At 35.1% G+C, this 24,368-nt stretch overlaps 1 long non-coding RNA gene across 1 annotated transcript; it reads right to left on the bottom strand.

Moving 5' to 3' along the window:
• Positions 1 to 638: 638 nt before the first annotated feature.
• On the bottom strand, positions 639 to 22,294 carry LOC139827092 (uncharacterized). The gene is made up of 3 exons (XR_011737288.1): positions 22,217 to 22,294; positions 2,019 to 2,101; positions 639 to 873 (listed from the first exon to the last, which is right to left on the bottom strand). It is a non-coding gene; the product is annotated as an uncharacterized lncRNA (long non-coding RNA).
• Positions 22,295 to 24,368: the final 2,074 nt, after the last annotated feature.

Below are 24,368 nucleotides of genomic sequence, written 5' to 3'. Positions count from 1 at the left end.
TTAACTTCATCACAGAGAAAGTATTTAATGGAAGTTCTGTAACTGTTTTCAAACATTTGAGAAGCAGCTGTGTGCAAACAACAAAAGAGTATATGTCTCAGTCCATAAAGTTCTGACATTCCAATAAGAATGAATTTGATCACATTTGAGTCAGTCTTTGTTGCAATTTGTGAGGGTATTTTCAATATGCCTGCTGAGGAAGCAGGCAAAGAGCTACAAATCAAGAAGATTCCTTTTAATCTGAGGGAACTGTAGGATTTATGATTTTAACATTGACCAAGTTGGCAATAGTTTTTAATGCTTTGCAGAAGCAAAGAATATTGATCTCAGTCAAAAGCAGAACAGGAAGTTGCTATGAAAACCTCTCAGAAAATAGCACCCAGAGAAAGGAAAATGTTCTTTATTTTTTCCTGTTCTGGTGCATGAAGACTTACCAGCATGTTAATTTTCTGATTAACTCTGCTACAGAATAGTACAGGATCTTTTGAGATATACATCAAAGCTTGAACAAAGCTGACTAATTCCTGAATACCAATTTTCCCTTAAGTGTTTGATACATTTGTATCATAAAGATGAATATTTAACTATCTATTTCCACAATTAATCTCAAAATGAATAGGAATTTGTTGACAAGCAAGAAGAATTTTATCCAGAACCTCTATAACCATGACAGTGAGTTTTTACAAAGAATTGTGAATGTTTTGAATTATGCCTGATCAGCACAAATATATTTTAAATCTAAAAAGCTGTTAGATATCTGCAATAAAAATGTGAATTAAAAATGTAGAACCTAGAGGCACTTCTTAGTATATGTTACCCTTGACTTTAAAGTTTGTTTGTCAATCACATTTCCAATCTGTGGACTCCATATTCCTAGGAAAGAAGACAGTTCCATCTGCTGTTACTGTTACGGGCAAAGCATACACAGCATGTATATGAGCTAAGATTCTATTGTTAGGCTCATCAAAATTTTATCAATGAATCAAATGAAGTACCATTACTGTCATTAGTCCTATTTACAGAATCACTATTACTGACCCCAAAACTCCTTGCTCTCTTAGAAGAATGAATATTGCATATACTTTCATGCTATAACTCAAGAAGGAAATGTTATTCAACTGTAACAAAATATCAGATATGATGAGATGAAATCAACATGCTTCACTGATTTCCAGTCATATTGCTAAATGTTTTTGCTGCTTGCTGATAAACATATCTATTGGTGTTCATTGTAGAATCAATTAAAAAAAAAATACTGAAGGAAAAAAAATGAAACTCAGTTTGGTTTTCTGGACATAATGAATTTTTGACCTAGATATTTGTCTAAGAATGAGGACTTGAAATTTTACCCTAACAGAAAAGGGTATGGGAGAATCAAACTAAGATGTTTACTTTAAAGATCAGATTTACTTTGAAGATTAGAAAATGATCAGAGGTATCCACTGGGTTTATTGTACAGTCTCTATCAGCAAAGATCTCAAAAAAAAAACCAACAAAAAAACAAAACACAAACAAGCAAACAAACAAAAAAGTATTCAGCTGGACAGTAATTAACAGTAAGTTGATACCATCCTTGTCATATACTACGACACAACTCCCCCTTCTCAACTGCACTGAAAGCCTGGCATTCTGTAAAACTGAGATAGTAAAAAAAAAAAACAAAAAAACCCAAGAAAATTAGAAAAAATAGTTCAAAGGACTTTTGCAGCCACTGGATATTAAAACTCTCATCCTCAGATTTCAAAGTGTCACTATGCATATCCATGTACATACATACATTTACATATATATATATACACATATACATAGACAGATTTTGAGTTCCTCAGATGCTAGAGTCAGAAGAACTACATTTCACATGTATGTATATTCAAACAAGAGGAGGGTAGGAAAAGCTTTTTTTTTTTTTTTCCTCAATCTAAGATTACCCTGTAATTTATTTTTTTTAAGTTCTGAAGAATATCAATCAGTTTCTCATATTTCATATTCTCCGTGTCAGAATTCAGAGAAGATCTTACTTTCATGATTGCAACTAAACAGGCTTTGAATGATGAAGCATGGCATCATGTCTTGGTCTGTGTTCTTGGCCTGAAATAGTACTCTGAAAAAAAGAAAAATAATAAGAAAGATCAGAATTTGATTCTAGTGTACTTGCTTATACGAACAAAAAATTTAAAGAAATAATAATTTAGTCACCTATGTGATTAGAATTTGGACATTCAGACTATTTACCATATGGAAATATGTACACAAGGCTCATTCCCATCACTGTCTAACACTTCTTTGATATAGCATATCACTATATTTTAAGATATATAATCAAACCTGAGTATATAGTTTGTAAAATCACTTGTCTTTGACTTCTTTTTTATTTCAGTGAAAAATACATCAGAGGTTGTTTTTCTACCACAAGGACTCATACAGAAACAAACCTACTGAAGACAGTTTTTCATCACCTTTCTCAGTGTAACATTTAATATTTTTGTTGCTTGGTGTAAATCAAAATGTGAAAAAGAAGCTTGCTTTTCTTTAAAACTATATTTTTTCCTCTGCAACTTTTGACAAAAATGTCAAGTTGGACAGTGTCCTTGATGCTATCTTTCTCATCAGCTGGAAAACAAATTACGTCTTATAAAATAGTACTGACAAGTCTATTGCAATGTCAGCTTTTCTTTCTGCAGCTTCATTGTGAGACAGTTTCCCCTGAATGAAGTTTTGTTTTAAAGCGCTTTAATTTCAAGTATGGTTGGAAGTTCCTCTCTCTACAGGCTGTAGGCTCTGACAATTTTTGAGTATTTTGCATCTATTAATTAATGGGGATGAATTATAGACAATGAATTGCAGGTTGCTCTTCCTGATTCTGCAAGTCACCTTTGAAATTTTGCTTAAAAAATCAGTTAAATTTGAAAGTTTAAGGAGAACTATAAAGAACTATCACATGTAATATTTTCTTCAGTATTTCAGAAAAGTTAATCACAAATAAGTTTTGCATCAATTGTAATGATAACATGAAACATTCTAATACAAATTTTACAGTGTATATGATATATATGCATGTCTAGTTATTGTAGAATTAAAGAGAACAATGAAGTCTAATGTCAAAAAAAGGTCTTCTGAAAAACATTTAGAATACTATTTAATGACCAGTTATTAAATAGCAATAATACAATTTGTGTATATACAAAACCTTTAGAGGGAATAATTTATACCAAAGTCACATTCATATAAAATTTAATAAACTTACTAGAGACATTTCATGAAACAAATTGTTACATACTCCAGAAAGCTAATAGAATTATTGTGTTTTTTACTCATCTACATGTACACCTCTGGTGATATGTTTATAACATAGCAGATGTCTATAACAAACTTTAAAAACCTGCAAATAATTTTTGACAGGAATTTTAACATTAACTGTGGCCCACTAAATAATGCTAAATTTTACACAGAACTTTTCCACCAAACTTTTTATCGTGTATTGATATAATTCCCACCTCAGTGGAGGACAACTCTGTGCATATGGTAATGTGGTCATAATGATTTTTATATAATATGATTAAAATATCACATTTTATAAAGAGATCCTCAAAAAGACAGGTTATAGAATAACATTGAATGAGCACTGTGACAGCTTAAAAGATTACCCCAGTTTTAAAAATGCATTATTATTTTATAAGGCAGTCCCACTCTGTCCAACTACTAAGTAGAACAGATGTGGTGGAAGAAAGAGTTAGACAGATTGACACATTTCTGACCCTTTCTCATGTATTTCCTGAAATGAAGCTGTAATTATTATGCATGTTGCACGTTATGCTGATAAGCTGATAGAGGAGGTTGTCAAATTATACAGCACACAATCACTCACTGACACAGCAGAATAAAGAGTGGAGCAGGATTTCCAAATCTGTCTACAACACATAAGCTTCCAGACAAAACGAGCATTCTGGAAAGCCATATGTCACACTTAGGTAAATTAGACATGCATATGTTATGGACAAGAAAACACCCATTTAAAAAAAAAAAAAAAAGGAAATTAACTGTTTGTAAGTTATCAAGTGGGATCCAGATCAATCATTCTGTATAAATGAGAGAGAACCAAGAAGATATACTTTCCTGTTTCCAAAAGGACACAACCTGTTCTACTCAAGTGACTATAATTTTATATGCTTTGCTTGGCAAAAAAAAAGAAAGACATATAATGTGAAAACCCTATTATTGAATCCAAGGTAAATAGTACCTTAATAAAAAACATTAGCTGGCAAAAGTCAAAGAGAAAAATGAAGAAGTTGCCGTTGGGTGGCAGCATAGACTACCATTTTTTCAGTGATCCATACTCAGTTCTCCTTGGTTTTGGGCATTTCCTATCTTTGTAGTAACCCATTTGGAATGCTCTTCTCCTTGAGTGACATCATTAATGATGAAGATTTCTGAATATACTTTACAGAATTTTTCAGAGAAGAAATTAAAGAGAAGAAAAGAGAACTGAAGAAAATAAAGGAGAAGGAACAGACAAAGGAAAGGGAGAGTGTCTTTTTTATTAGGTGCCATTTGGTTTTGATACATGAGCCACTTCACTCTAAAAAAAATAATCAAATTCATATATGTACTACCTGGTGCTCATGAACTTTTACACTTTGAAGTGAGCAATAAAACTCATAAATCTTCTCCATTACCTTTTTTTCCCTATAACTACTTCTTATCATCTGGTAGTTCAGAATATATATCTGTATTCGACCAGTTTGCTCATCTTGGGGTGAAAATAAAAAAAGAATAGAAGAATTCATTATTCTCCTCAAGTTCTGTTGTGATGGTCCTATTCACCAGTGCATATTTTTCTTCCTATTAATACTTCCTTTCAGATGCGTTTTACTTTGATTTGGTACACCTTTGACCTGTGTCTTCAATAAGAGATGATAGAATTCGCCCCACTGTGTCTAATTGTTACCAAGCACAGCATGTAAGTAGAGACAACATAAACATACAATTTCAAATTTAGCCAATGTGTTAGGGCTAACGATTTTTCTACAAAGACCTACTGATCTTTGTCCATCAATGTTTTGAGTTTCTTTTGACTTTAATGGTCTGTGAAACTCTTGCCTTCCAGTATTTAAATTCTCATTAGATCACACTGTGAATGATTCAGATTAAATACAGAACCACTAGTAAGCCCTGCAGCACTTGGGATGCCCTTGAGGGTTTTAATTTTTAGTACTGGTCATATTTGGCCTTTTTTTAGTTAAGAAGTTCCTGTAAAACATCACGTGGCAGTTGTATGGGTTACACACTGGTTTAAATCCCCATTTTAAACTATATAAATTGATTATAAGTACTGCTTAAAATATGTCATACAAATATATTGTTAATGATAATTTCCTGAAGATAAAGTGTAAATAACTCCCTACATGGAATGTCAGATATTAAATGCAGCTAGTGCCAAAGTTAACTGAAAAGCTGTAGCATTGTCATTGACAATATAGTATTGCTGTTCATATCCTATTATAAAAATGCTGGACTTCTCCACTCTGAAGATTAAAAAATTTTAGCTGTAATCCAGGTCTTGTCTGACATGATATTTTGGAAGCGAAAGCTCAGAAACTTTTGTGCTTAGCAGTAATAGGATAACATGCTACAGTAGTTACAGTAATTGACAAACTCTCCTGTTGTTAGCTGCTTTTAAAAAAAAAATCCTTCTTTTTTTTTTTTTTTTTTTTTCCTGTCCTCTCCCTCTGTTTTCCACAGGGAAGATACTTGCAAAAGCATTAGATATCTCAGGAAACCAAAATAAAACAAAACACACACACAATCCTCCAAACAAACAAACAAACAAAAAACTACAGACTCCCCCAACCTCTTTCTGAGGGATAGACAGCACAACGATTTGTACAGGTAACAATACACTTCTTTGACCACAACAAAAACTTGTCTATTATTGGACCAATGTTGCAGTCAAAGCATTACTACTTAATTGACTTACAAATTTGTACATGCTGGGAAGATATTTTTTCTTGAATTATCATGTTTTTGGTCATGGTCATTCTCAGAATAACTAGTTCGGGATATCTATAGAAGCCTCAAAAAAAAAAAAAGAAAAAAAAAATATATATATATTCTCTTCCCGGAATTTTCCTATTGTCATTTTATTGGAACAGGCTTTTGAGATATTGTTTTTTTCTTTAGGTTGAAAAGAAAGATTAAAGGAAGCCCACATAAGAATTTGAAATAAGTCACTAATTGGAGTTCTACACTTAGTTTTGCTAAAGCAAACTAAAGGATGTTATCCAGTATGAAGCATATGAAGTGTGAATGGCTTTTTAGTAGAAGAGGCATATGGCTGATGGATCAAAATGAGAGATGTCACCTGAGACAGAAAGACACACCGAGTTTAATGCAGAAGTTAATGAAATCTATTAAATATGGGTACATATAATAAACCTTCATCAATATTATGCTCCATGTTCAAGAGGGAGGGAGGGAGGGAGGGAGGGAGGGAGGGAGGGAAGGAAGGAAGGAAGGAAGGAAGGAAGGAAGGAAGGAAGGAAGGAAGGAAGGAAGGAAGGAAGGAAGGAAGGAAGGAAGGAAGGAAGGACACAAGCAGCAGGAGAGTTATGTAAAGTTATGTTAAAGACAAATGATTACAAGAATCCACTGACTAAGTGAAATTTTTCATAAGAATAATGGGTAATATGTGATAGAAGAGGAGTGGACTAGCAGCCTGGAAAAAACGGAGAATTTCACTTGGACACATGCTTACTGCTCAAACTTGATCAAATGAAGAGTAATCAGAGATCGTAGTGAGCAACTGAATGATATTTTGGGCTAAGATAATGAACATAAAGACAAAAATTAAATATATGGATAAATAAAAACCCTGAAATGTGTAATTTGTGGGAGGATCACGAAAAGAAGTATCTTCTGCTTGGTTTTAAATAATATGTTGAGTCTTTGGTCTCAGAAATAAATTGTATCATTGAAGTTTCAAGTAAGAAAATAAAGTTTAAAGATATTTTTATCCCCAAATGGGAATAAGGAATCCTTTGATCATGACAAAGCTGAAAAACCCAACTGTTTCACAATTTACTATACTACTCCTTTTGCCTTAAGGTAGGACATAAAATATAGGATGAAAGAAAGTGACTACCCTTGCTTGTTACTGTGGACTAGAAGGACAAAATGTGGTGGAGTTTTTAATTTGTTTGGTTGTTTTGGTTAGAGCTTGGCTTTTTTTGCTGCACTGACTTCATCAGCAGTGCCTGGACTGTTGTCCCAAAAAAAGTAGAAAACTTTGTTGTTCACATTTCACATCCCTGTGGTTGAAAATGCAAAAAAATTTACAGACTTTGTTAATGTTTACACAGATTGGGTTTGTACAGGAAGAGGCTGAGATGTAACCAATGTGTAGAGGTGTGCTGCCTCCTGTGGTGGGATATAGTTGAGTCGACCGTAAATCTCTGTAAAACTTACACAAATGTGTGTCCAAGTAATTAAGTAAAAAATTATAGGACACCTAAAGTAGTACTAATAATCTGATTATTTCTTTCATAGCCAGTGCACTTAACATCCCGTAATCTCCACACCCATACTCCTTACCCCATAATGAAGGTAAATGTGGCACAGTAAGGAGGGAAGTTGTGAGTTATTGTTTTGCCTAGATTTCAGTTTTGTCTGTTGCCTGTTTAAGTTTCATGGAGAGAAAATATTTGACCTGCTTTTCTGTCTGTTTTTGCCATCTATTAATAAATGTTGCATCTAGAACACAGCCAGACAGATTCACACCCAACATAAGTACGCTAAAAACTAATGCTCTGTGCAAAACCACTATCTTTTCACACAGGAATTTTGTTTTCTCCAAAAGCATTTTTTCTAAGTAATCAAAATTATATTCAAGAATTTAACTTCTGTTTTCAATACTTTCAGGATTATAAAATTGCCAGCATAATTTCTAAGTATACCTTCAGGTCCACTTGAGTGTGTCTCTCCAGTGATTGCTCCAGGTCTACTGAAAGACAGACACATTTTGTAATCAAGTCCCATGATAGTCAAACATTTCTCCAGCACCTTTGCAGTTTAGAATTTTAAGAATAAGAGCTAATAGCCGTCATAATGACAGTTAACATGCCATCAATTTATAGTTTGCAAGCATCTGCCTGGTTACCTGGAGGAGTTCTCTTAATTGTCATTTAATTAAGATAAAAGCATGTTTCTTGTCTCTGTTTACTTTAAACACTCCCTGTGGGTGTAGCTACCTCTTTTTTCACATTCTTAATGAATGCCCTGGCTTTTAAAATACAGTGCAACAGTTATCTTAAAAAAAAAAAAAAAAAGTTTGCTTGTTTGTTTGTTTTAAAGAAGCAATTTTAAAGACCATTATCTTATATCTGCTATCTTAGCTGTTTTCACCTTTAGAGAGAGCTTACTCTAAGGAAGGTCCAGTGCAGGTCTGCCTTAGTGCTTTGGCTAGCTTTGAGCATTTTCACAGCAGGTTTCCAAACTAACTCTTAAAATTACGCAAGGTGATTTTCTTCCATGAATTTTACTATGAACGACTGAGGCAATACTTACTTCATGGTTTAGTTTCCCCAGGCATAAGGAGGTGGAAACTATTTTAAAGTTCTGGTAGCAATCAAGATGTCTTGACACTTTTAGTCTCAAACATCCAGGTGCATGTAACACAATGCAGGTCAGACAGATAGGCAGGTTTGAGGCAAGATTTAAATTATGACTGAGCTTGAGTCTTTTAAAATGCTGACTTAACTAATGATTTGTACAATGTTTCAATAGATGAAAATAACACAAAAATTTTTAACAGATACTGTAATCAGCTTCTGAGAAAGAATTTCAGAATTTCAAATGATAAATGCTTCAACACCTGCAAGGTGTATTATCATTTCTAGAAGAAGTGCTAGTAAAATCATTTGTTGTGATCTGAGAATACCTCGGTTTCAGATGCTACCAATTCTGTGGCACAATATGCATTAAGTTATACTGAGAAGATCATATTCATTATTTTAAGACATAAACTCTGAGAATGTATGAGGTTGTGAGAACATGCAAATATGTATATCTTGCAGGGGATTGAAAATCTTCAATTATTGAAAATGCTCAAGTTTTCAGGAAATAAATATGTGATTTCCATTACATGGATATCTCTAGTACTACAGGTTAAATTGGATCATGGAGTCATTAAACATCTGTTTAGGTATATTTCAGTCCATATGGATTCAGTCCAACACTTAACAAAAGGAAGATACAGTGCTTGAAATGAAAGCACACATTGCCTGCAAAAGCTCAGTAATTTTACATGCCAGAAATTAGCTTCACCACGTATAGCTCAATATGCATAAGTAAAACATGCAAAGATATCACAGATTGCTCTTTAGCCTCCCATAAGAAGGCTATGTCCTTCTTAAAGTCAATAGTCCTAGTAATTCAGAACAGAGTACAATTACAACTTGTGTTTCCAATATGCGAAAATCTTAGTGTAATGTACTTCTTTGGTGGGCTCCATACTACCTTTGTGTTGTAAATTTAGCTGTCCTACAAAGGTAATGAAAAGAGATTAATCTCATTTCAGGTATCTACAGTGTAAAATGTATCAGTCTTTTGACTATAAAGGCAATCTAGTCAACTAGGCAGTCACATTTATCACACTTCTAACGTGAGCATGATTACAAGGCATGTCTAGTGCTTACTGAGATATTTTTATTCTTCCAGCCAGCCTAAGACTACAGCTAAAGCACATATCAAGATTAAGACTTATCTACTTTAATTCAAGAAAATTTATCTGTCAAACAACTCTCCTACTGCATTCTTGTGATGACAGTATTACTATTATAAACACAAATTAACTTCTGAAGCTGCAATACTCACCTTCCATCAAAAATTTAGAATATATCACTATGGAAAAAGGTTCACTGTATTACTGTTATTTGGATTTTTTTTTTCATAGGTAAAATGATCAGAGGTAGTTATCCATAGATCAAGAGAATCTAACAACTTCTCGAACATTTCAGCCTTTGCCATAACTAAATGAAGAAATCATCTAAATATGAAAGTGTGGTATTAATTTTAAATGCATTTTCATTCTATCTGTTCATGGCAAGAAAAGTATGACATTACTTTGTTATTGAACAAGAAAAGGAAGAGTCATTGTTGTACATTTACCCTCATACATTTGCTTCCTCAGATTTAAAGCCAAGTACATGTCTCTCCAGATCCATTTGTCCTAAACAAAAGATGTAGTCAGTACTGGATTTTGCCATGAGAAGTCTTTATAAACAATTCAGTGGGATCTTGAGACAACTAAAGGAATCAGGGTTTGAATGTGCTGTGGGGTACAAATAAATGTTTGATGAAAGATTTGCCCTTCAGGAGCTATAACTACCCACACTGGGAATAACAATAACAATCATGATCATAAAAATTGATTGAAGAGTTGGGAAATGTGATGTTACTGCTATTAAGAACCAAAATAGTAACAGTCATAATATAATCAAATTTTACAGCAGTTATTATAATAATCACCAATAACATTTTTCTACTTCCTCATTTTTTCCTCTTCAAGTAGTATAACAGACCCCACATACACAATTCAACTCAATTTAAAAGCTTAATTTGAATCTTCTGTCTTGTAAATACTTCTACACCTGAAAATAGTTGTATCTTCAATTCATTGTCAATGTAAATAATATCAAAAATTTAAAAGCTTGATGTAGATAATTTTTAAAAAGAGGATTTATTTCCAAATTCTGGAGGGTTTTATTCTGAGTTATATGATTTTCAGACATAATCAGATTTTTAGACATGTTTATTAGAAAGACCAAAGTTGTGTTTACAAAACCAAAGGCCACTTGTCAATTCAGACAAAAAAAATCCCATACCTATTTCTTTTCATGTCAGCAATCCAATATAGTTATTTATTACATCCTGTCTGATTTCTTTTCTATATCTCTAAAAAATGGTGATTTGATGTCCTTTACAAGTATGTGCTTCTATTGTCATCTAAATTCCAGCTGTTTCAGCTAAACCATTTAATTGTTTCTGTGAAAGAGATGAAGAGGAATTTTCTTTAATCACATTGAAATAAACTAATCTTAGTAATATCCACATCCTCATTTGAACATTTTTGGGGTTTTATCCTGTTTCTACTTCCACTCTATATCAGAAAACAATCTGACTGCTCCACCTTATGTCTAACCAGTCCCTTTGCAGCAACTAACAGGTGTACTTCCAGATGAAATGGCATCACCCAGGGCTGCTTTCTTCTCCGAAAATCAGGATCTAGTGAACTTGCATCTGAACTACTGACTGTACTTCTAATTTATCTACCATTAACAATGTTGCCATGCCACCAAAGGCTTTCTGAGCTTCATGTCTCACTACTTCATGCTTCAGCTCAGTCCAGGGAGGATGTTAGCACAGGTCCTATTAGCAATTTCCACTGCCACCGTCTTCCATATTGCAACTTCAGTTAAATCAAATGCACTATTGTGCTCACATGTTGGTATTTCTGTTTAATAATACTAACCTAAATAGGGTTAATACAGTGAGATAGATTAGCACATGGCTATACACAGGGAAATATATACGCAAGGGTAAAAGAAAGAGGTATAGGGTTAATACAGGATTAGCATGTTGAGATGAATATGTACTAAATAGTGCACTGACACAAACCATGAAATATTATTTGCCCTTAGGAATATACAGACCAGCAAAACAAAAGAAAAAGATGATGAAAAATAGCTGAAAATAACATTTGAATTCTGGAATTTCTGAACTGTGATTTGGAAATGCCTGTCAGAGATCTTGCTCTGCACTATCCAACTGAAGCATTAACAATATCTTACTGAGACATCAGTTAAAAACAGCTAGCATAGTTTTAAAACCCCAGGCATATATAGAAATGCTACGTGCTGGCACAATCCAAATATAAAATGCATTATTTTCTGCAGTTATTTTTGTGACAAAACACATACCAGTGAGCTGGACTACCTACATTTTACTCCAGAATGAGTGGGATACTGGTATTGGTTTTAAGAGGGGTGTCTTTGAAGCAGATTGCCACCCCAGCTTATACAGAGGGTGCTTTCATTCATTTACCTACACCCTTGTGTATGGATATGCCTGAAGATATAGTTAAACTGGAAGGCTATGATTTGCAGACTCACGGTAAAGCTGAGGTTTCAAAAGGACATAGGCAATTAAATACTTTTATAAGTCTTATTCAGAGTAATTACAAAGTACTGAATGCTGGGGGGCGGAGATCGGAGTGAAGCTGGAATGTAACCTCATTTGCAAAATGAATTAAAACAATTATATCTTCCATAATTCTCTGTAGAAGCCTGTTCAGCCTGTTCTGCCATTTCTTTAGGCCATTTGTTTTAAAGTACAGTATACTTCTAGCTTCTCGATATTAGGCTTACCTTGTTCAAAAAAGTCACTGTCAGATATTCAGAATTGTTTTCTGTGGTGCTCATTAATGACATCAGCATTTAAATGCTATTATTACCATTTTAAGGAAATTGTACAACACTGAGACATTCAGACTTCTGTGCATTTTTCTGTCTTGAATATGCAATTTGGATAACACATAGTCAACTTCATCTCAAACTTTTAATTATTTTTCTCCTTTTTTTTTTTTTTAATGTGTATGAATTGAGAAGTGAACATAAAAGGAATAATTAGTGCATTAGTGGACCAAAAGCCTTGTAGCTGGTGTATATGTAATATATTTGCTTGCTGGGTTTTAAGTGTCTTTAGTCTGGGCTCATATACAACTCTTTCTGTCAAGCCCTGGGTTACCTCTAATATTTTGGTAGCCATTCCTACTAAGATAGTAAACAGTTCAGCTGAAAAAGAGGCTTAATAAAAGCTTCTGTTGTGGCTGCTCTACTAGGAAAGGTGACAAATTAATTTTGCAGTGATAAGACAAATGCTCATAGAATTAAAAAGAGCTGACATACCAATGCTTGCTATGAGTCAAAGCTGCAAATATCTAAAGGAGTAAGAGCATAGCTAGTCAAGGATGTATTCAGTTTTATTCTGCAAAAAATGTTACATCAAAATAACCATTACCTAGGATGAGAGAGAAAGAGTAAAACTCACTGGAAAAATATTACTAGATACTTTATGCGTCACTGAATGCTGCTCATTATTACATTTATGAAGGTGATATAAAAATAGAAATAGAATGGAATAGATTCTATCTGTGCTGATGGATAAATCACTAAATTAATAATAGTGCTAAAACTAGTAATAAGTATTTTTGAAAAAAATGGCCATATAGCTAGGCATGTGGGTAAAATTATGTATATGTGCCTTAGTAATACTCACTTTCATTAATGGTTATTTAATCTAATAATTTAGATGCTATTATTACTTGAACAACCAATGCTTTGTATGTCTGTATGCTTGAGTGAGGACAAGACATGCTGATTGAGCGCTAAAATTATTTTACTGCCTAGATGCATTGTTTAGATGAGAGGTGTGCTTATTAAATCTCTTTCTGTATTCTAAGAAAACACTTTCTAATAGGTTATTAGGAAAACAATCATTTTTATCTATTAAGTAGCAAAAACTGCAATATATTCCATGTAGAATTTCAAGCTCTACCATTAAATTTATAGATAAGATTGTTTAAAGCTTGAGAAATCATTCCATTTCTAATCATCATTCAATTTCATAAAGAAAAATCAGAAAATACAACAGTTTAAATGTTTGTCTCAGTACTTCCTCAACATTTTTGTTCTTCATTTTGAATCATTGCTTCATTTAGAGATCTTCTTAAACTGAATTTTTGCCATAATTAAAAATAAGAAAACAATTTTTAAAATATCTTGTTTTGAGACAAAAATTTTAATTATATCCAAACCAAAATATTTCTAGGTTTTAATTTCATTTGGAAAATTAAAATATTTTTCACTTCTGCTTGAAATTGTCTGAATTTCAAGACCTTTAATGAATCTGATAAAAATCAACTACAGCTATAGCTCCACTAATATACTAAATTTTTTGCATGCATTCTTTTCAATTACAATGTAGAATGATGATTTTTAGCTGAGAATCTTTTCATTGTAAAATGAGACATTTCAAATTTTATTTACATGCCCTCCCCAAAATTTCATAAATTAGTAGAGGGAGAGGAGGAGTGATTAAAAGGAGCACTTCAGGAGAAGAGTGCTTACAAGTGGCAAAAAAAAAAAAGACTATTTTCTTTCATCTTGATGTTACATGCTTCTGCTAATTCCTTTGGATGGTGATAGAAATGACTGTGTTTAAAAAGATATCTTCTTAGATGTCCTGAAGATGAGAAGCAGGGATGAATCAAACCTCAATTTCACAGGTATTTTTGTAATTCACCTACATTTAGGAAACAGAAATCTTTACTTAAGGGCAATGAAGATGATCAAGGGAGTGGAGCATCTCCCTTATGAGGAAAGGCTGATGGAGCTGAGTCTCTTTAGCTTGGAGGAGACTGAGGGGTAACCTCATTAATGTTTACAAATATATAAAGGGTGAGTGTCACGAGGATGGAGCCAGACTCTTCTCGGTGACAACCAACAGTAGGACAAGTGGTAATGGGTTCAAACTGGAACACAAGAAGTTCCATTTAAATTTGAGAAGGAACTTCTTCTCAGTGAGGGTAACAGACACTGGAACAGGCTGCCCAGGGTGGTTGTGGAGTCTCCTACTCTGGAGACATTCAAAACCCGCCTGGATGCCCTCCTGTGTAACCTCATCTAGGTGTTCCTGCTCTGGCAGGGGGATTGGACTGGATGATCTTTCAAGGTCCCTTCCAATCTTTAACATTCTGTGATTCTGTGATTCTGTGATTTCTTTTTTACATTAACTGGATTGTTTAAGAGATGAGCTATAAGATTATTGCTAACATTATTATCAAATTATAGGTTGTAATAAAAATTATCTTTACCCTTGAAATAATTAAAATACAGTTCTCACCATCACAATTTTCCTTTCAAAAACATTGTTAAATATTTGTAGAAAGTTTGGAATTCTTATTTATATTCAAATCCATGAAATCCACTTTATCTTCCTGCTCCTATAAAATGAAATATATTTTGTTTTCTACTTGGCTTATTCATTTGAGCATTAATATTGCAGTAACACTTCAGAAAATATAATGTTTACATTTCAGTTCATTGAAACAATTTTGCCCAACAAAGACATCAACACATTGTACATTTTTTAATGGCAGAAGTCTTTAATTGTCTATCCATAAGACTGAACAGGTCAATTATTACATATGATACAAACATATTTTACAATTAATTTAACTGCATTTATTTACCTATGGGGTGGGGGGGGAACAAAGGAAAACAAACAAACACAAACAAGAATGTAATATACTATAGTGTGACAAAATATACTATTCATATACTATTTATATACTATTGGTAAATCAGAGTGTTCTGCCATTGGAAATTTTTGCAGGTCTAGAACTTAAAGTAATGATGTCTAGCATTTGAAGTAATGATTGTCATTTCAATGCCTATGAAAATTCAGGGTTGAACCAAGGAGAAAGTCATATCTCAAAAGCACAGCTCAAACAGTGTATAAGGAAGGATTATTCCAGCCGCTTCCTCTTGACATGGGACATGTGTATGACACTGACAGGGAGATTCTTCAAATCAACAATGTGTTGATTTCCCTACTGTTTTATGACAGTAGAGAAACATAAAGCATTCTTCTCAGCCTTTCCCTACCCTAAGGATACTTTATTACATCCAGATGTCTTATGTAGATCTTATCTTTTATTATTAAACAATTTACCATGATACAGTAACAGTAATATTTGCCTGAGAGGTCAAAAAGGAATTTTGTCAGAATGATTATCATAATATTCTCTTGGGAATCCTAACTCTTTTCAAATAAAACAGTCATCATCATCAGGCTACATGCATTGGAATGATTTAAGGAATGTTACTTTAAAAACTCAAGCTACAAAACGTTATATATCTTGTGAATATTACATCTGACTTGTGCATCACAGATGAAAAATCTTGAAGTGAATTAATGTAGTTTTAGAGTTTGAAATACTCAGCAGTACCAATAGATAATTCATTCACAAATACCTTATAACGCACTGTTTTCATTATTACGGTATTTGGTTTTGACACATTAACAGTAATAGCAGTAATAGTAATAAGACATACATAGGTTTCAACTGATTCCAACAATCAGTTACAAGAGCTTGACCAACAAGCTACCCCTTTTAGTAGACAGAAACAAATCAGCTATAGAACAGGATCTGAAAGGTGATAATTCCAATTTGCTTTGGAGTTGAATTGTAGACCAATCTGCCTTTTTCAGCCATAATGTTTGTTATACTCAGAAGAAAAATATAGGTACATGGATCTGTTATTTTTTTATCTCTTTTTAATTAGAAGTAGCTGCATGAACAACCACAGAACATTCGTTTAAAAATCCTGATTTTTTGAGCTCTTGCAATAGGGTAATGCTTACACAAGAAATCCAATACTCTGAACGAGGTAGTCAGTCACCGTCTAGAAGGTGAGAGGAGTGTTTCTTACAAGGGTCCTTGCAATTATGTCTTCAGTTGGACTGGGTGAGATTCCCCACACTGCTGTTCTGCTCAGTTATAAAATTCTCATAACCATTTGGTTTGTGTGCCTACATGACCAGTCCAGCTCAAACATAATCTGTTTCATTGCTGTTGTCTTAAATCACATACAAACCAGCTAACTATGCCAACTGTATACAAAAGACTCTCTTATTTGACCATGTCTGCATCTGGAAGAACAGTTTCTGACTATTTACAAGTGTCTTTTCTATGTACGACTTGGTCAATTCTGCAGTAGTAACTTTCTTGGAAGTCCCCAGAATGTTCAGCTTCTTCCACAGGATTTCTAAATGACACTGGAACATGTCGCTTAGTCTAGGCACTGCAGGTTCTGACTAAGGGAGTTTTCAAGTCTGTCCAAAATTCCCACCTGGAAGGCTCCTACACCAGTTAATCCAATGCTTTGTTGCAAAGGCAGTGAGCACTTCAGCCTTCTCTCCCAGCAGTCCATCACACAGCAGTCCACTATCTTGTCTACGCAGATGACTAGCTAATGAATTCGTGGACCACCATGGTGTTTACATAGCCACAGCCCTGATATTCAGCCAGACCACTTTAACAACAGGACCAGCTCAAATTTCATTCTTATATGTTACAAATTGCATGAGTCTTGCCACAAATACTATTGAAACAGATAATTTTGCCTCCTTTTCTTTAAAATAACAACACAAATTAACTTAAAACAGTTTTTAAGATCTCAACAGGATCACTAAAGCAAACAACTTAAAAATTGCATTAGCATTCACAGATTTATTTGTTGTTTATCTGAAAAGTCTAAATTATTTTTGTTTTGTGAAACTCTGAGTGCATTTAATGCCCAAGGTCTTAGTGTTCAGCTCATTAACAGGCTTTAATCTGAAAGTCACCTTGGTTGATTAACTGTCTCCTTCAGGCTATCCCCAAAATCATCTTCAGTTTCAGCTTTTTCTTTCCTAGTTGCACCACTGTGGACATCTTGCACATAGGCTAATAACCACCTCAAATTACATTACTTTTAACTTCTTTTTTCCCTGAGCAGTGTTAATCTGCAGAGTCTAGTGCATGCTTCTGCACTCTCTCCACAGGTCCTAAGTCCCCATTAACTCAATCTCCTCTCCACTTTTAACTTTGTCATGTGCATTTATTCCTCTGGCAAACCCTTGCCAAAATCTGTTTACCTTCACTGACAATTGTCTATAGACCTTAAGTCACCTTTTTTTCCCTAACATTCAGAACCTTTCATTGTCTTGCCGTTGTTAACCTTAATTCTGTACAATTTTATGTAAAAAAAAAAAAGTAAAGCAAAACCTTTTTGCGGAAGTATGATTTAAGTATGATTTTTTTTTGTATAAGACTACTTCAGTATAGGTTGATCCTAATGTTTCTTTCACACTTGAAGACCTATAAAATATTATTTAATCCTGTAAGTTATTGATTGAAGCTTTTTATTCAGGAGTTTATTCATACTAACATGATACGTTAGTGTGTATATTAACCTGATGTTTTGAACGGCTGTAAGGTTCATTCAGATTATGAAAATATTCCCAATAATAATTGCCTTGATTGTCTTTGAAGGAGGGGAGGGGAGGGGAGAGGGGAGGGGAGGGGAGAGGGGAGGGGAGGGGGAGGGGAGGGGAGAGGGGAGGGGGAGGGGAGCGGGGGAGCGGGGAGGGGGAGGGCGAGGCGAGGGGAGGCGAGGCGAGGCGAGGCGAGGCGAGGCGAGGCGAGGCGAGGCGAGAAACCATACAAACAATATATCTCTTGCTAATTCTGCTGGGAAAATTACCTTGAAAGTATATTAAAATGAAGTTATGAGTTGTAATAATTCAAATTCTAATATTTTGTTGATACTTGTTACCTCTTACAAGGCAAAACGTATTTTCCTGGCAGTAAATAAAATTGAAGTCAATATCTTGAATGGTTAAGGGATCTGCAGCAATGGGATGTTTAAATTTTAGATCAATGACTTTGCTGCTGTTTTAATCTCAGGGTTAGATGCAGTATAAGTGAGGTTAATGTTATTTGTACACAGAGGTTGATTTTTAAGCAATTTGTCAATATAATGAAAATATTCTGCTAAGGTCTGTACTTTGAGCTGAACAGGAAATAACTAAAAATCCTCAGTGGCTGTGATATCATTTGAACTGATACTATACTGAATAAAGCTTTATAACCTTGACACAAAATTAAATTATGTAATATATTGTATCCCTTCAGTTATTTTTGTTTTTCCCAACTGGCTTTTTAACAGATTGAAAGTTTTCATTATACAGAAATCCATAAAGTTAATGTTATATCACTTAAGTAACTACACTCATTCTCTCTGTGATATATGCACCTCCCTCCTATTAAAATTTGCATAAGCAAGTATCAAGCTGATAATGTACCTTTGAATGTACTTATTTGCTGAAGTAGGTAAACATTAATAATAATTTCCTCGCTGTAAATGATGTATTTGGAGGATACCATTTTATTTTTGAAATTTCCTTTTAAATATAACTGGGTTCACTGGTCTGTTCCCAGGGAAGGCAAGATAGAGAGTTCTAAAGAATTCCTTTCCAGTTCTCTGTTTTTTTGTCTCAGTCTTCTGGAAAATCATATTAAAAACTGGACACTATTCAGGTAGACACAAGTTCTCATTAGAATGGTCATCAGTGTTAAATAATTTGAGTATTGCCTTGCATATGCATTCATGTTTTGAGTCATTTTTTTCTGAAGATTTTGTTAAAGATCTAGCTTTGATCACATCTTTCCCTGACTTCAAATTACAGAGGATTTAGGTCTTCTAATTTGATGTGCAACTTTCCCTTGCAGCATTACAAATCATGTAGTGTTTCATGGTGGTGTATACCCTTGCCTGGTAGGAAAGATAGCATAGTCTGACTGAAAACAAAACACAAGTAAACTGATCTACTTCCATTTACAAAAAAAATAAATAATTTTTTTGTGCATGTGTGTGTTTCTTTGTTGGGACTTTTTTTTTTTTTCCCTGTAGAAAACTTGGCTTCTGTTTCCATGTTCAACCCATGTATGTCTGGTTTGTTTACCACAAATTTCTCCTAGAAGGAATTGTACTTTACTGTCTCCAATACTGCCCAATGTCTAGTACAATGCATTATTCATTTCACCTGGGTTTGCCCTTTACTACAATAGCAAGTCTCTTACACAGTAAATCCCACTGAAGGAACACCATTTTGTCACAGGCCACAGATCTTCAACAAAGCTTTTAAAAGCTGGGTAAGAGTAAGCTACTCTGTGATTTATTATGGCTGAGGGGAGTGATCCTTGAGGTTCTGCTTTAAACCTCCCCTTTCTTCTCCCTGTAGACATTCTGCTCGCAAAATTTTTCCCCAACAGCAACACAGAATGTAAGTGGTGCGTGATGCACTAAGGAAAAGCAGAGCAAGTCATGTGCCTGCATTTGTTATACTGTGACAAACTGGGCTTTCTGCTCCACTAAGGGTGGGTCATGCTGCCGCTGGACGATATGCACATCTGGGGTCACCCGTGCTTGTAGCATATGACTGCCAGGCCTCTCTCAATACACACAGGCAAGACCAAGGTGAGCAGAATGTTAAGAGTAGTGCTTGCAAACTGTCAAAAACCAGAAACTCTTGTTCTCAGAGTGTTTGATAGATACTCTTTTATTCTAAACATGGGCTTCACTTCACTCTGTTGCATATTAACTACTGCTTTTTTGTTTCTGACAGTGAAACTTGTTGCCATTGTCCTTAGTCAAAGGGAACTAGTGAATGAAGGAAAACAGACACAGTGAGCAGCTGTGCTGTTCATAGTGTTCTTCCTGTTCTTATATGAAAATACAAATGTGTTATCTGAATAAAATCAGTAATATTAGAAGTAAGCTCTGATAGCAGTAGGGAGACACAATGATGCAAGGGGAGATAACTCAACATGGCACAATAGCCTCTACTGCTGGTTCTGAAGGATCCAACTTCCTGTCACTTCAGCTAGTAAAAAACACCATGTGCAACCAAATCTCATTTTACATTCATATGATTGATATAGTATTATTCCTGGGACATAAGAAAAGGATTGGGCTAAAAGATGATTGCAAAAGAAAGTGCTCATCATGGATGCACTTCAGAAAAGTTAATATTTTGTTTGAGAAAGTATCTTAACCCAAACTCTTTGAGGTTATCCTTATACAGCAAAATCAAAAGAGATGGAGGGGGAAATTTTCAATTCTATAATCTTTTTTTTTCATGTAAAGTAAAAACTTTATTGTTTTATTCACATACATTTAACCATAATAAATTAATAACAAAACATATCTTCAATGTATGGTCAATTCTATCACAGGGCATTTCTGTGGCTAGGGTCAGCATGACTAAAAGTGGAGGTAAATAATAAAAAGCTGACATGGGACTGCAATCAATGTATACATACATTGAAACTATATGCAGTAATTTATATTTAATTTTCATCAATAAAATTTGATGTGTTCAAAGAACCTGTCTAATGGGTTACCAATATCTCCAGACTAACAGTTTATGTAAGCACTTTCAAATAACATTACAACTTCAGAAATTCTCTCTCTGCTACTTGAGCTTTCTGTGGGTTGCTTACTTTAGCATAAATGTAGCACACAGTTCAAAGGACAAATTATTTTCCGTTTATACACACTGTTTAAAATAACAAAATGTGTTTTAACTTGATAAGTTACAGTAATTTCAATGACTCTAAATGGTTTTTTGCTTGTAGTAACTTTTAGCTGTTGAGGTATAACATAACAGTATAATCTAAAAGCAAAAAAAGCAGAAATGAAGCTACTTCAGTAAGCTTCCATTTTGTGGTCATATTCTTGTTATTCTGGATTCTAGGCATGAAAAATCAAAAGCTTCTGGAAGATACTAAAGCTGTATGGTCTTTTGTTTTAATAACAGCACATGTATCTACACTAACATGATTGAACTTTATAATACCTTTACCTCATCTACACCTACAGAAATTATTGAAGTCATCTGAGATGAGAATTAAAAGTTCATGGTGTCACGGAGGCACCCCGAGGATAATTTAAGGGACAACAGGGTCCAAAACAACTTTTATTAAACCGGTGAGAAACAGGGGTTTAGCACTCCAAAAGTGACTTAAATATAGGTTCGGGTACCAGTTGAGGAAAATTATTAAGGGGCAGCAACTAGTACAACAGGTGGTCCACAGAGTACATGCACGTGGCTTCACCCAAAACAATGCCGGAACCACCCCCGAGTCCCAGAGGAGTACACACTTGCCTGAACATGGTGCGGGATTATTCTTAAAGAGATACAGGTAAAGCGTACGCTCGCGATTCCGCGAGGGTAAATTTATGATACACTCGCAATTCTGCGAGGGTTAATTTACTTACACGTGCGAATGTGCACGGAATAAAGTTACACTTGCGATTGTGCGAGGAAATAATTTAAAGTACGCGTGCAAATGTGCACGGAATAAAGTTACACTTGCGATTGTGCGAGGAAATAATTTAAAGTACGCGTGCAAATGTGCACGGAATATAAATACACTCGCGATTGTGCGAGGAAATAATTTTATACGTGCTTGTATTAAGCACGGGAAGTTACACGTGCATATGTGCACGGAAAGGATAAATATACTCGCAATCCTGCGAGACGTTTTACTCACACCCGTGGCGGCAAAGCAAGCGGGGTCTCCATCCCGGGGAGGCGGGGTCTCGGCGGCAGCATCTTCCTTGTGCTCCGAGAGACCGGCGACAATGAGCTCAGTCTCGACGAGAGTCCCGTTTTTATACTGGCTGATCAGACCTGACTGTAGGCATTCTAGAAGCTTCTCTGCACCCCCACACCGTGTGTGGGGCGCCCCTGAAGCCTCCAAACACCCCCCACACTGGTCACAGGTGCCCAGCGGCTCACTGGCGCCTCGGCAATCCCTTCTCCTAATGGCCCTGGCCAGGGTGCTCTGGGCCAAACAAAAGAAGCTGTTAGCTTCAAGTAGCAGAGAGAGGGAGATGTGCCTACTCCCTCCATAGTGAAGGAGAGGGGGGGGGAGAGAAAGGGGAGTTTGCATTCTGCCACACATGGCTACATAATACTAAATTTCATGGAAAGCCCATGAAAACTACTGATTATCTGGTGAATTTTCTCTATCTAAGAAGGCTAATCCAGAATTAATACCCTAAACAGTAAAATAAGAGCAAGAACTGCAAGATCAAAGCATAGTGTTGTAAGCAATAAAATTGTATTAATTCCACCTCAGTGATAAACATTGGTGATAGTACACAAAACATTCCATCTGTACACTGGTTATAATTAGAAATATAGTTTCTCTGATCTCATCTTTATTTCTTTTAACATTGCATGATATATCATGAGGTTAGACAGCAAAAACAGCAGTCGGGCAAATTTTGTGAGGGAATCCAAGGGACGATACCCTGTGAAACAAAGTTTTCAACTTATTGTGAAGATTTTATCTTCAAATATATTAATAAGTCTGTCTCTTTTTGCACCTGCAAAAGCTTCTTCTAGAAAAGCAACCAGATTCAGCATTCCACTATGCAGATCAGTTGCACAGGTTGTGGTCAGCATTTCCCTGAAGGACATGAAAACACTTTCTGTCACGTAAACTTCCATTTGGAGTCTTCTAGGAAACAGGTGGCAAGCCATTAGACAATAGTGGCCACCATTTGTGATTGTGGTAACTCTCTGTGGCATTCAACTAGATTTCCAATGACATGTAAATGAGCTGGCTAACAAATGAACAAGGAGGAAGGTATTGTAACACAGGAGAAAACTAGTGTTAGCCTTAATTCGAGGTAGGTCTTTCCCACATTGCCATTGGTGAAATCAACAGTTTATATGGTTTTGGTGTCATGGGTTCACCTTGATGTCAGAAAGCAAGCAAAGAGAACTCCAAAACCTTTCAGACCTGTGGTTACCACACTCAAGAGGAGATGTAGCGTAGTGACTGATAGATCTCCAAGGGTGAAATGAATGAGCCTTTTCACACACTTGACTAACAGTCCTGGGGTGAAGTGCTACCTCAGACAGCTGCTGAAACAGCAGCTCAGGCTGCTCTGAAAGCAGATCCTGCTCCACCTCCACTCACTGGCTGCTACCCTCTGCAGTTTACTCACCTGAATGTTACCAGTGCTTTTGAGAATAACCATAAGCAGATGTGTGCTTAAAAAAATGGATACTGCTATGGTCTTCTTCATTTCAAGCTTTCTAGACTGCACACAAATGTATGTGTAGGGAAAGGCATACAGTTAGGTGACAATACTGGGTGGCTGATATTGCTGGGAAAGCAAAAGGGCTATTGAGCAGAAATTGCTCCATGTCACAAAGATAGTGCTCTCATGGGAAAAGTTTTAAGTCATAAAAAATGGTAGATGGAAACATAAGGCCGCAACTCAGAATAAAATCTGAAAGTCTGAGGAAAAGCAAACGATAAAAGACATTTTTTTGTTCTTCAAGGATGGGTCTTAAATCAGACAGGAAAAAAGTGTTTCAGTCTCCCGAGAAGTTTAACTGTATGGGTGCTACTGTAAAAAGTAACACAAACAGGAAGGCTTTAGCATAGAAGCAAATTTATAAGCTAATCGACAGAACAGAGACTTTTAGGTTAAGGAACATAACTGGTATATTCCTGTAGAAATGTTCAAGAAGAGTAATTAAAACAGAATGGAGTGATACAAAACAAAGACCTAATGTGCACCATGAGATAGAACTGTTGAAACTGTCTGGGTATTAAGAAGATAGTGAGAGCACATACTTCTGACAGCAGTGAGGGCATAATCAGCATGTGACAAGTAAAACTG

This window comes from Patagioenas fasciata, chromosome 1 (genome assembly GCF_037038585.1).
Source record: "Patagioenas fasciata isolate bPatFas1 chromosome 1, bPatFas1.hap1, whole genome shotgun sequence".
In the NCBI taxonomy this organism is placed as follows: Eukaryota; Metazoa; Chordata; class Aves; order Columbiformes; family Columbidae; genus Patagioenas; species Patagioenas fasciata.
Note: the sequence above shows the minus strand (reverse complement) of the source record. Positions and strands in the feature narration are given on the sequence as shown.